The sequence below is a fragment of the Pelmatolapia mariae genome, linkage group LG3_W (genome assembly GCF_036321145.2).
Source record: "Pelmatolapia mariae isolate MD_Pm_ZW linkage group LG3_W, Pm_UMD_F_2, whole genome shotgun sequence".
NCBI lineage: Eukaryota > Metazoa > Chordata > Actinopteri > Cichliformes > Cichlidae > Pelmatolapia > Pelmatolapia mariae.
The window spans coordinates 89,837,875-89,851,542 of NC_086229.1; the positions used below are offsets into that span (position 1 = coordinate 89,837,875).

The window sequence follows — 13,668 nt, forward strand, 5'->3', positions numbered from 1 at the left end:
TTTTTGTGAACTGCCAACAATGCTCCAGCCCAGGTCTGTCTTGATTGCATATGGCTCTTCGTCACCTCCCGCGATTACTTGCCGTGGTGCCAGTGCTCTAGGACAGTCGTAGCCATCTTTTAGTGGGAATGGATGTTTGTATCTGTGTGTGCCTGTATGTCTGTGTCTATATGTCAGGTTGGGTATCAGACGCAACCTCTCTAGGGACATCTCAGGCCCTCCAAGGTATGGAGGCCTATCTCCCCCCACCACTTCCCCTGCCAGTGGCAGACGCCCTCAGACATCGGTGCGTTGGTGGTTCTTTGTGTCCGGGGATGGGCGTCCAGGTACACACCGGCTCACTCCTTGGTGGCTGCTTGTCGGGGCCTGGAGCCTGGGGCTCGCTCGGGCCACTTCGAGGGTGGGGTGCCCTCAGCTCTTTCTGGGATAGTGGCGCGGCTGCCCCTCTGTTGGTCTTCCTTGGTCTCTTGTGTTCTGAGGACCTCTGGATGTCTGGAGTCTTGATCTCCTCCATACCTGCTTCATGCCCTGGAGGACGGGGCTGTGGCTCCCCACACCCTCTAGCAGATCATTACATGAAGGAACCTTTTAAATACAAGCGTGCTCATGCTCACAGGTGTACACACGGGTGATCACACACACAAACTACACCCTTTTTGGCTCCTACCTCAAAGCACACTGTGCGCTGTCGATCTTGCGTGCTGCACAATAATGTTTAATATTTAGTATTTACTGTTATATTCCCATATATCATTGTGATGTTGTTTATTATGTTGCTCTTTTTTTTCTTCTGCTTGTTTTCTCTTTTTTGTCTCTCAACAGGTGATCCAGGTGATTGATATATGTATTTTTTGTCTGCTTATTTTGTTGGTTTTAGTTTTTTGCACTTTATCCCCATCCCTCTTCCCCGCTGTTTTTTTCCCCTCTTTCTTTCTCCCTTTTCTTTTCCCCAGTGAAGTCTGTCCCGTATTTAACAAGTGAAAATAAAATAAAATAAACAATAAAAGGTGAATCAAATAGACCATTACGGCAAGGCTGGGATGGTCCATTTGGTAAAGTAAATCTGTTGGGCCTCTTTCTTCGCCTTTAGACAATAATTCTGATGGCAAAAGAGCCAAACGGGACAGGCCAAAAAAAACAAAATACAAACAAACAAAAAAAAACCTCATGGTTGTTATACTACATTACACATGGAGGCATTTTGCAGATGGGGCAATGTGCCACTCAATAGCTTCTTAGAAAATAATCTATGAAAGTGTTTCTATTTTGCAAAATCAAGCAGGGCAATAGGAATTAAAGCTATCACACTAACTGCAAAAGATTGCGCTTGTCCCCCGGTATAGTTTTACTGTATGGTTTAGTAGCAAATTAGATAAAAATAAAAAGCATCTCATTTCTTCCTTCTTTCATATTTTATAATAATGATTGGTTTAATGGATTTGCAGTAAATTTCATGTGCTCTGCACAAAGGGAAGATTATTTTTTTTAAAAAGTATCAGTGTCCAAAAATGTACAGACCCAGCTGTTCCATAGCGTTGAGTCACCTCCCAAAAGGAGGAGAGCTTGTTTATTTCACAGGTTCAGTGCTCTTTTACCTCGAGTGCACTTGTGAGGACACTTCTCCACACTTTAAATGTGCTCTGATGATGGGAACTTGTGGTAACATTTAGTCTTAACTGACATAACATATTGCATCTATAAATGTGATTAAAATGTTTACCCATGACTAACTTTTTTCATTCAGAACAAACAGCATATTTCAGGTTAGGGCTGCACAACTATTTTGTCCAATATTAAAATGACAGTTGTCACAATTATTCACAGATTGTAATGGCAAAATGTGTTTTGATTGCACTGTCGTGTCAGAATACTGCTTTCACCTTTACATTGTGCTACACTCATGTTAAATAATCTTCATAAATTAATGTTTACAAACAAAAAATATAAAGTTTTCCACTCTGTTATTTGTACCTGCACAATAGATGTGAATGAAACTCAAACCTATATGAGCTCCTTCTCTGTTTCCCTGCAACATTTTGTGTAGATCTAATTCTTTGCCACATAAATAAACTTCTGATGTGTTTACAGTAAATGTATTTGATGTTAGCTTATTTTGTTACTTTTAGTGGGCCTATGACATTCAGTACCCAGTTATTATTATACCACTTAAAATGTTAAGTGTAAATCATCCCCAGCCCACAATAGTAGCTGAATTTACAACGATTTCAGATCTTTTTACTTTTCAATAAGAAACCACCGATGTGTAAAACAGGCTGACAACAGAATGATGTAAAACACACTGCTGTAACTGTGCAGCTCTCAGGTTTTATCTATTGTTTCTCTGTGCGGCCAGCAGGGGGAGGTATTCTGCTTAATATTATTATTATTTTAAATATTAATGAAAACAGTTTTCTTGAAATTTGCAAATCTGTTATCTGCTTTTATGACATTTTTCACTGTGGATTACAACAACATCAAGATTAGAAAATGAAATACATTTATAGTAGGTGATCATTAATCAGTGTTCTTGGCACTAATAGAGGGCCCCAAAAATCAAAATTTCCTTAGGGCCCCATGGAGGGCCAACCCTTTTCACACTTCAAGGTTTGTGCCCAAAATACAATCATCCATCCTTCCATCTATTTATTTTCTTCCGCTTCTATAATTCAGGGTCACGGGGAAGCTGGATCCCAGTTGTTTTTCACACAGAGGGCCAAGCAGTGGAGGGAGCTGCCGACCTCCCAGCAATACATGTAAAAGCTTTATTTTATACTAACTCTGGTCAACTTTATCTATCATAAAAATTTGTTTGATGATCTGAAACATAAGTGTGGCAAATATGCAAATAGCTAAGACATCAGGATGGGGTAAATCCTTTCTCACTGCACTTCTGTTAGGCGACTGAATGAAGAGACAAAGTCAGCAGTCTGGCTATGAATGTCTTTAATGTTTCCCAGATCAGAATCACAGCATACAGTGTATAATAACTTCTAAAGTAAACAGAAATATCATCACCTCATTTATTTATATAATTTTACTTTACTTTTTTTTAATAATCATCTTTTTTTTATTCCATTATTTAACATTTTTCTTCATCTCAAGTCTCGAGTTTCTGAGTTCAACAAAGAAAGTAGAAACAAGACAACAGGTGCAGATTTGCAATGGACACCAAGCTGAGGGTTTCTCTGTGGGTGTCACTGTCTGTGCACGTTTGACACTGTGGACGTGACACGGGATCATCCAATCATGAAGTTTTGCCTTGCTGACAGTTTTTGAGTGTTGAATTAAAATAAATCCAGCAGTTAAACCACAGAAAGGACAAAGTGTGGCTCTAACAGCTGTTGAACACACACAGACTTTGATGTTCTCCACACGTCACACATCGCTCTGCACTTTTCGAGCATCCAACTGTTTTTCTGCTACATAACATCACTGCACGAGAAAAACAACGGACAGACAGACAGCACAGTGTGACACGAGCAGGTCAGACCACCTGTGTGATCTCATGAGTCTGTGAGGATATGAGGCATCTTATGGTATCAAAGCCTGGAGTCTGTCAAACATGGCTACATGTAAACACTGCTACATGTTAGGTGAGCTAACATTTAACTGACTGCACTTTTTTTCAGTCTCAGTTTAGGTCATTTATGTCCTTACTGCGAATCACTGAAAGGCAAAGCTGGCTTTTATCGCTCTGATGTTACGCACATCATGCAGCACAGATTCATCTCTGATCACAAGACTCATATTTCAAAATAAAAGCGAGCTAAGGCTTGAAAAGAGGACGACGATTTTATAATAATAGCAGAGAAAAGAGCAACGAAACGATTTAAAACTTGATGAAAATGTTTTTCTCACTAGCAAATCCTAATAAACAGCATGACTGGCCCTCTGCTGTGAGGGGGCTTCAGTGGAGATGACTTCTGCTACAGCGACCTTCCTGCTACAGGATGGTCACATGATAACGATCAACGTTATGACAAAAATACAATAAATGTAGAAAAAACAAAGACAAAACTGATCGGTGGTAAGGATGAACTCATTTGAAACCTCAAGCTAACGGCCATTTTTTTCTTCTCATTACAAACTGCACCTGTTGTCCTTTGTCATCACAAAATAAGCATATCATTCATTCACTCCAAAAAAACAAAAAACAAAACAAAAAAAAAACAAGAAACTTAATATTTACAAATATTTTTTTCTTACACTTAAAAATGTACAGTTCTGATCTTCTTCCAGATGTTTCGTCTCCATCCCGACTCCCAGGTTGGTATTTTCTTCTCTGTCCAGTGACCTCAGAGTGAGCGCTGAATGTGCCACAATGGCGCCCTCTAGTGTTAGCTTATAAAACAGACAAGGAGAAAGAACAGAGCCGAATGAAAGGACTCGTTTGTGTTCTCTCCTCTGCTGTAGCTGTGTGGTGCTGAGGTTAACTACACAACCCGTCGCCGCCTCCTTATACACAGGAGTGAGTACAAAAGGGTTCGTATGGACGCGTCAGCTGGCCGTCCTTCTGCTCGACGCTGTTAGCTGAAAGATGATGGGATCATCCTTTGTCCTGTATTTAAGGCTGAGAGTCTTTGTCCAGTCTCTTTTCCACAGCTACTGTCCACAGCACTGATCCACCTGCAGCACAGCCCCAGTCAGTTGTTTTATGATTTACATTGTGCACGTTTCCCTTCCAGTGAGCTTACAAAACCTCTGACAGGAGACGTCAGGCATGTGTTTCCCCCACCTCCCCTTTTAGGCAGTAATAAAATAAAAAAACAAACAATCAAACAGGCCAAAGCTAGAGCACAAGCAAAGACAGCACCGGTGACTAAGTTCTCCCATACTGGACGTACGCTACCATGTGGGCTCAAACAGCAGCACATCAGCTCAGTTTACATACTGTTGACATCTTCATCAGAGGATCAGCAGGGAGCGCTGCTGAGCTGCAGTCGTCTCCACCAGAGTGACGGAGCAGGAATCACAAACAGTACAAACCCACCGTGTTGTTTCTACCCTGTTCAGGAGATCTGAGCCCCCATCCCTTTTTTTGATGTTGCAGCTCTGCACTGCAGGCCCTGAACGCCTCCCGGTTACCTTCAGTGTGCTTAGAGTTTAATTTACAACCGACGAGCTCACAGATCATCTGCAGGCAGGTGAATGAACCCTTAATGTGAGGATAGTAGCAGAGCTGAACTGCGGTCAGAAATAGTGAGGAACGGTGTCGACACAGTGAAGTCAGGTGTTTGGGAGATTTCCTGATTATCAGTTTGGGGGTGGAGGGGGTGTTGGTGTTAAATAACAAAGGTGGTGGAGGATGGAGAGAGGAGGAGGGAGGGAGCGGTGATGATATGGAGGAAGGTGTTTGGTTAAGCAGCAGGAAGGAGCTCATGCTGGAGTCTGAGTTTTTACTGTTGGCCTTTTTCTGCTTTTTTGTTTATTGTTGTCTGACGCAGGCCCGCCTACGCTTGAGTGATGCAGATGTGATATCACACTCACACAGTGACAGCCGCTCCTACACAGACACACACACACACACACACACACGTCAGTCAGAATACACATGTGCTAGAAATAAGGGGTCAGACAGGAGCAGCATCAGTCTCTGCTCTGTTTTGTTAAGAACGTAGAAAAATAATTTTGTACAATCAAGCTAGATCGACGGACGCTTTACCTCACGTACCCTAAAAAGAAAAAGTAGTGACAGTGAGATGAAGGGCTGCACATGACACCGTGACTGAGTTCACAGCTGTTGCTTTGATTCTAACGTTTAAGTCTTTTGGCATCGACTCCATTTTAATAAATGAGTGCTGGGAGGCGTCGTTTGACTTCAGGAGCTCCTGCGATGCTCTTACTCTGTGGGAGAAAACCAAAAACCAAAAGTAGCAAACATGGAGCGATATGACTCGTTTAGATTTTGGGAAACGTGCATCGACAGGTACAGTGTCCTTTTCCCGCGTCTTTAAAAATAATTCATGCATAGATCCCCCACTGAGAAAACCCTTTTATATACTTTATATAGAACTATATATAATATCATTTCTCTATATCTATATTTTCAGAAAAATTCTTTCCACACAATAAAAAACAACAATGAAACAAATGCTTCAAACAAAACAACAAAAAAAGAGAAGATGAAAGAAAGAAAATCACGACTGAGGGCCAGTTTGGCACTTTGTCATGAGAACATGACAGAACTCTGTTAGTTGACGGTAAATAGCGATACTCTATTTTTCTTTCGATTTTCTTCTCCCTCGATGAGAATTGAAACACAGCAGTACTTACTTGGCACCTAAAAATGCTGGTAGAATGAAAGATATCAGTGTTTTCATAGTTATATGTTTAGTGTACGCCTCCCCCCTCCAAACTGCTCAGCAGATCGGGAATTTTTAGAGAAGAGCAGGAGGGAGGCGTGTCACATGAGAGGAAGAGAGCAGTAATAAAACACGGATGTAGAAAAGAGAAGCATAATGTGCACATAACACACAGGAGATGGAAAAAGAGATGACGCCAACGTAAAAAAGAGAAAACAGCGAGGAGCGAGAGAGCATTCGTCCCTTTGACAAATGTTGGAGGTCTTGAGCCTGGAAACAGCAGACCGTCTTTGAAAACAGTATCTTTGAAAGATCTGAGTCACCCACCCCACCCCCACCCCAAACTGCTCATCTGCTGCTGTACACTTCAGTTGCACCTCCACATGCCACCAGTGGAGGGAGCTGCCAAGTTTTACAGCACATGACGCAGCAGGTGTAGTTGCTTTTGGAGAAAGAAGAGAATAAGAGGACAGAACGAAGGCCCACGTCTAGAGGCCTCCCTTCCAGAGCGGTAGCAGAGCCAGTGTTCCTGGTCCCTAGGTGGCGCTGTGTCGGGCCTGTCCCTACTATACCCTGGTGGTGGAGTGGGGGTGGGGCAGGGTGTTGTTGTGGCCGGTGGAGGGGAATGTGTTGAAGGCGTGAAGAGGCTGCATGCTGGTGATGGTGCTGGGGATCATGGTGATGGTGTTTGGCGTCATCAGCGGCACGTCGTCGGGGGCGCGGCGCAGCGCCAGGTGTAGTCGGGAGGGCAGGCGGGCCGCAGGATGTCGTGGGGCCGCAGGGGCTCCATGTCGTGGTGAGCGTCGTGCTCCGAGTGCTTCATCTGCAGGGACATGATCTCCTCCTCCTGGCTGTGAGCCAGGTCGTTGGCGGGGCCGCCCCGCTGAGGGGACAGCCGGTGCCGGCGCATCTCGTGCCGCTTGTCACGCTTGTAGTAAAGGGCGGCGAAGGCCAGGACGTTGAGGAAGAGGAGCGACGGGAAGGTAGGGTAAGGATGACGAGTGGTTCGAGGAACGTTGTTTCTGGGCCTCATGGTGCCGGGGTCACGGCCTGCAGGGGAGCGCGTAGTGGTGGGAAAGAGCACGTCGTGCAGGCTGTGAAGATGAGGGACTAATTCCAGCCAAAAGGCCACTTTGTTAGCTCTGTAGTTGTCTCTGACACGAGGTTTCAAACCGATGTGAAGGTACTGCTTGTCCTTCGAGTTGAACTTGGTCCATATGACCTCCTCGAAGCGGCTGGGCTTGGTATGAATGAACTTGGTGTCCTGAGGGACGGGCAGGTTGGGGTCCCTGGTGGAGCATAAAGGTTAAACGTTTCAGTTCAAAGTTATATTCAGTCTCCATTATAAGTAACATGTGGCATCAATACACTGAATACAGACAGGGGGCCCATTCTCTGTGCAACCTTTAAACTATCTAAGACCAACCGGCTGCTCTGGGATCTGGATGCTTTTGGTGAACCAGTATGTTCAATTCTTCAAAGCCACACGGGAATTAAACTAGCAACCCAGATTCAAGTATTCAAGAGGACTAGAAGGCTATAAGCATTTTAATTACAGATTCACACTAAAACAAAAAAGATGACATTAAGCTAAATCAGCCGGCAAATTCAGCCCATAATAAGCAGCTGCTATTATTGCACCACTATCATACTTTACTGCAACAGTTCTATGGTAGCATCGCCTGTTAGAGTGTTAAAGCAAAGCACATGACAACAGTAGAAACACTTTAGTGTAGGATTTCTACCACAATAAACAATTCAATAAATCAAAGAATTTAATTTTTTAATTAATTTAATTTAATGTAATTCATTTTGTAATTGTTTACAGCTCATCGCAAGAAACATTTCATTCTTAATATAGGCGCTAATAAATTACATATTACATAGTTTTTTCTTTGTACCTCTCTAGCAGTGATCAGTCAGGGGACCTGAAGGGATCACGATCACCACACCACAATTTCTCTGTTCTTGAAAGGCTCTTCATGTTACATCTGTGTTGATCATTTTTGACAGAGCCTATAGTTAAAGCTGGAGCGCACGACCCTAAATCAACCCACAGTGCTGCTGATATAGGCTCAGTGTGCAGTGGGAAACTTCCCATGATGCACTGACTTCATCATCCAACTGTGTTTATATGTCGCTGCTACATTTCATTAACTTTTGTTTCTTTCTCCTGTAATTTGATTGTTCTCGCTCTCTCTTTAGCTCAGATTACAGATTGAATGATGTTTAGTTTCTTTCAACTTCTTCAAAAAATGTAAAATCTGAGATTATGTTTAATTTGGTTAAAGAGTTACAGAGACTGAGCCCTGAGCCACTTAAGTCCTGTTACGTGTTAACAGACTTAGATAAATTTACCTGAACTGTAACAAAACGGAAACACTTTGGAAACACATTAAAGTCTACAGCTAAATCAACACCTTTGCTTGATAAGTGTCACGGCCCGTGGTTTGGCATCCTGGGAGCCGTGGGAGGCTGTGGTGGCCACACCCTCGGGCTGGGCCGCCTCCAAACCACCTGCGTCTCATCTACGGCAATCACCGGAGGACTACTTTAGCCAGCTCTGACGGCTTCTCCTCGCCAGTCCGTAAGTCTCCTTCCAGTGTTACCAGCATTCGGCGTGGAAGCCTGTGGCCTGCCTGTCCTCCTGCCTGACCGCCTCCCTCCCTAAGGATTCCCCTCCCGGGCATCTCTCCCCTCCAAGCTCCACGGTCCTGCTCTACCTGTAAGCCTCGGCAACTTATGGAGTCTAGCTTTCCATTTTTTTTTGGCAACCTGCATGCTGTTAACTGTGTCTCCCCTTTCTGTTGCAGTCTCCCCACAGTCCCGATTACAGTGCTCCTGGGCTCCACGCTCCTCGTTCCCCCCCGTGGCATGAGCCTTAGTCTTTCGTTTCCTAGCTTTGTGAAAAGATTCCTCAGTTAAATAAAACTTGTACATAGTTCTGAGCTGCGGTGTTCTGAGTCTGCTTTGGGGTCCTGCTACCTGAACACTCCGTGTTTTGTGACAATAAGCCTGTAGTTCTGTCAGAGAACATACAGTAACAGGTACAGTTTACACTACTATGACATGAGGCCTACCCAGTCTTTGCGAAGTTAGTCCAGTAAGTCATGACCACAGCGCTCAGCATCACATCGTTCTTGGAGAAGTTGCACGGGAACAGGTCCGTGGCACCGATCATCGGTACGTCGAACACGTAAGGTATCTCGTCCCCGTGCGCGGCGTCGGCCCACTCGGGCCGCGTCTCGGTCTGGCAGTGGTGGTAGAACGTATAAAAGTAAACTGGGGACTGAAACTCGGCATGGAGTTTGGCAGTGGCCACAGCTGGTGCCACCCACTGGTGGTCCGTAAACGGGGCCAACAGAGTCTTCCGCCGCATGTCGCCGTTGTCCCTGTGCGCCCAGTCTGTGTACATGAACTTAATGGTCTCCCTCAGGATCAACGTTCCCTCTAATTTTTCATGTGTCTGAGCAAACACACAAACTCCCTAAGCGGTCCCTTGGACCACTGTGAGCGACATCAGATGTGTGCACTGTGGTCACGCCAGCATCTAATCCATCCAAGTTACATAGTTTATTAAAATAATCAAATTACAGCATTTACATTTATGTTAGACTACTTTTAAACTGCTTTAGCCCACTTACAATGAAAATGTAAAAAAAAAATCTAGCCATTGGCCTGTGTAGTATGTTAACACTATTGGAAGTAAAAATAACTTGAACTCCAATTTCGAAAACACAACTTTCTTTTTTTTTTTTTCTTTTTTTTTTTTATAAAGCTCTGACTTGTATTATGAGTCTGTGGTCTGGGAGAGAGTCCTGTAACTCTCTGTCTGCAAAATATAGTATATAATTACCAATGCTGGGCAATTTAATTATATAGTTACTCCTCAAAAAAGTAACTCAGTTTGGCAAACAACAAAGTTTTTTGTAGCTATTTTTTTTAAATGCAGTCAATGTGGTTTTTTTTTAAATAAACATTTCAAACTATTTACAGAACAATCAGCTGTTCTGCATCAAATTTGATGCCACACAAATTATTTGTGCCACTCCAAAAAATAATTTCTGTCCACTATGAGATAAAGGAGAACAACAGCCTGATACCTGCAGGCCTGCAGGAGATGTATCACTCCTGTAACACCTGTAACATTCAGCAGTTGCCTCATTGTTCTGACACACACAACAAAACTATTGGCTACACTACACACTAACTACACAAGATTTGCGCTAAACGTCTCAAATCTCTCACATCTCAAAACACCACCGTCACTCCTAAAAGTTCCCCCCGTTTCTTAACAATTAGATGCCACGTTGCCATATCATTTTTTGATTGGTCGACATGGTACATTTTTCGACCAATAGGAAAGAGAGAGGGGGGTGGGGGTTTGTTTTTGCTCACAGGCGGAGAGTGCTTTCGAGCCTTTTTTTTTTTTTTAAATAAAACGCCGTTTTTACCGTTTCTTCCCGCAGTAAATATAAACAACGGTAGTATTCAGGAAGAAAACCAAACATTGCATATTTTTATCACAACTCTGGTTTTATGTGGCCTATCAACACAATTTAAAAACTGGTATAAAGTCCACACTTTTTCCGTCATTTGTTCCGTCTGTCCTGCTCACATCTCCAATGGTTGTACACGTTGTCATTAACGTGACTTCACTCCACATCAGCCACGCCGCTTTGCTTGCTAAAACTACGGTGTCGGCACATAAGGACGCTGTCATAGCCTGTCAACGACGTTGATTGGCTGCGTATATACGAATGTGAATCGCGTTATTGGCTGGAATATGGGATACGGTGGCATCGTTCTAATCCTATACGGGAGCAGCCAGTCACTTACTGACTAACACTGCAAAACAGAATTGTTAAAGTATTAATTTTAATTTCAATTCAGGTTAGATTTTTTTTGTGCGCAACGCAGATTTTCTGTGCGCAGAGACCGTGCCAGCAGTGCGCAATTGCGCACGTGCGCAGCTTAGAGGGAACATTGCTCAGGATGTCTTTGCCTGGTGAAGAAGCACAGGAGGGGAAGAAAGATAAAAGTGAAAAACTGCTAAGAATAAAGTAACAGCAGTGCGAGAATTTTTTTAAGAGATCGGTCTGATCGAAAGATATGAAACCAAAGCACACGTTGGTGAGATGAACCAAGAGCCAGGAAGCGAGTGACAAATCTAGAGAGGATAAAAAGTCTTTCAGATAACAGAACGAGTGACAGGCAGTAGAGAGGAAGCATGACTGCATTATCTAAACATGTCTGTACTGTGACTGTGGTCCGGCTGTGAGGGGTTCGCAGGCCGATCTGTCAGAAACAACGACGCTGAGATTGGGAGCCGACTACCTGGGGGATGATAGCATTACTGCCCACAGAGCCTCAAAGGTTAAGGTGCAGACATGCCGTGATGTGGATGAGTGGCTCTCTTTAGCACGCTTGTCTTGTTTGATGCACTTCATTCACATTTTACTGATTCCATTCTTTACTCGCATGTTTTAAACACTTAAAGACAGGTTTTCATATTCTTTTGAAAATTCACGTGAACTCAAGCTGTCAGAACTGTAATGTATGCTTTGATAATTGCCCACATTTGTCATTTTTGAGGATTATCCGTTTGTTTTAATGAATACAGCAAAAAGAAAAAACTAACAAATCAACAAACGCGGCTCCTAAAAAGACAAAACCTGATGATGCTGCAAAACGCAGTTAAGTGAGAGGAGGCTGTAAAATGGAATAACTGAAAAGTGGCAGTGTACAGAGGTGGCGTCCTCACCCTCTGGGTATCCGTAGAGGTTGTCAACAAAGTTGGAGATGGTGTAGTCGAAGGCCGCAGCTGAGATGCCGTCGTTGTCCTCACTGTCGTCCACAAACTTCAGCCCCTCTCCCTGGTTCACTCCTATCAGGATGTCATAGTTTAGGAACTCCCCCTGGTGGAGAAAATAAGGAAGAACATGCTGAGTGCTGGAACAGAGCCTGTGTACATCACAAGTCTACAACAGGAAGTGCAGCTGAAACACAGCTTTGTGAATTGGCAGCATTTCATTTCCCAGTAAAAAAAAAGAAAAAAGAAAAAAAAAAGATTAGCTGTTGGCATGAAATTTCTACTATAAGCTGTAAATACTGCAATATATGCAGGGTTCATACACCTTTTTCAGGGTCAAATTCAAGCACTTTTTAAGCACATTCAAGGTCCATTTTCAAGCTTTTCCAGCACATTACCAAAAAAAGAAAGCATGTTTCACTTTGCATCACCTCAGTAAGACCATGTAAACATTTAAACAAATCATCTCAGGTCGACTTAAATGTCTTTTGTTCCCCTTTTGTTAAAATAGAAAAATGCACCACACAAAAATAGTGAAAAAGGAAACGGTTGCCTTACATGCATATAGTGTACAAACTCAAAAAACACATTCCTCTTAAAAATTAAGACGTGCAAATGTGAACAAATCAACTTGTTAGAGATATTCATCTCCACTTGAAATAAACAACAACCCAGAAAACAGGAAAACTGCACCAAACACCACAAACACCAACAAATTAATGTCTTCTCATCAGATATTGATGCTTCTTTACTGTGTGACACAAAAAAAATAGGAGACAGATGTTTGTTTGTTTGTTTGTTCTTTTTAATTAGTTAAACACCCACGCCCAGAAAAATGGGGGCATTTCATTTTCGAGCAGGAAGCTCCCCCTTTTTGTTAAACCCTTTAGATGATGAGAGTTTTTTAATTAAATACATATTCATTAATAAATATTCCCTTTTATAAAAAGTAGGATAATTAAAAAAAAAACTTTTATTATAGCTCTATTGTGTAGAAAAAAAAAACTTGTCTTGTTTTCTGTTGTCTGTTATATAATATTAGGGATGTTTGTGACAATTAATTTCTTAATCGGCTGGACTAACCGATAGTCCACAACTAGGAAACACTGAAATTTTAAGTTAAGTTTGAAAACAGTTTAAAAAAAAATACCCCATTCCAAAATTTCTTGTGACAATCTGATTGGCTTAGGGAGTGATGATGTCATAGGGAGATCTTAAGAATCTTAAGTCCTTTGATATTTTTCCTTAAATAGGGGTGAGACACAGCAAGTTTTAGTTCGTTTCAGCAGCATCTGTGTTTGCAGCCTACAAAACGTTCACCACAGAAACATTTGGAAAGCTCTTAAAGGTCATCGTATAGAAACTCCAACATGTTTCCAAGAAACAAACAAGCAATTCAAAAAGATTACGCCGCCTCTCCTTCCTGGCGTGGCCGGCCGATTTCCCCAAATGGCGTCTCATCCTTCCAAAGGGCATTAGAGGAGAGTAGGAAGGAAAACTACCTTCTCCAGAAAAAAATGCAACAAATTGAAGAAGAGAAACTTCAACTGGAGG

At 42.7% G+C, this 13,668-nt stretch overlaps 1 pseudogene; it reads right to left on the bottom strand.

Annotated features, from left to right (window-relative positions):
* Positions 1-2,933: 2,933 nt before the first annotated feature.
* LOC134624108 (neuroligin-2-like) lies at positions 2,934-13,467 on the bottom strand (annotated as a pseudogene).
* Positions 13,468-13,668: the final 201 nt, after the last annotated feature.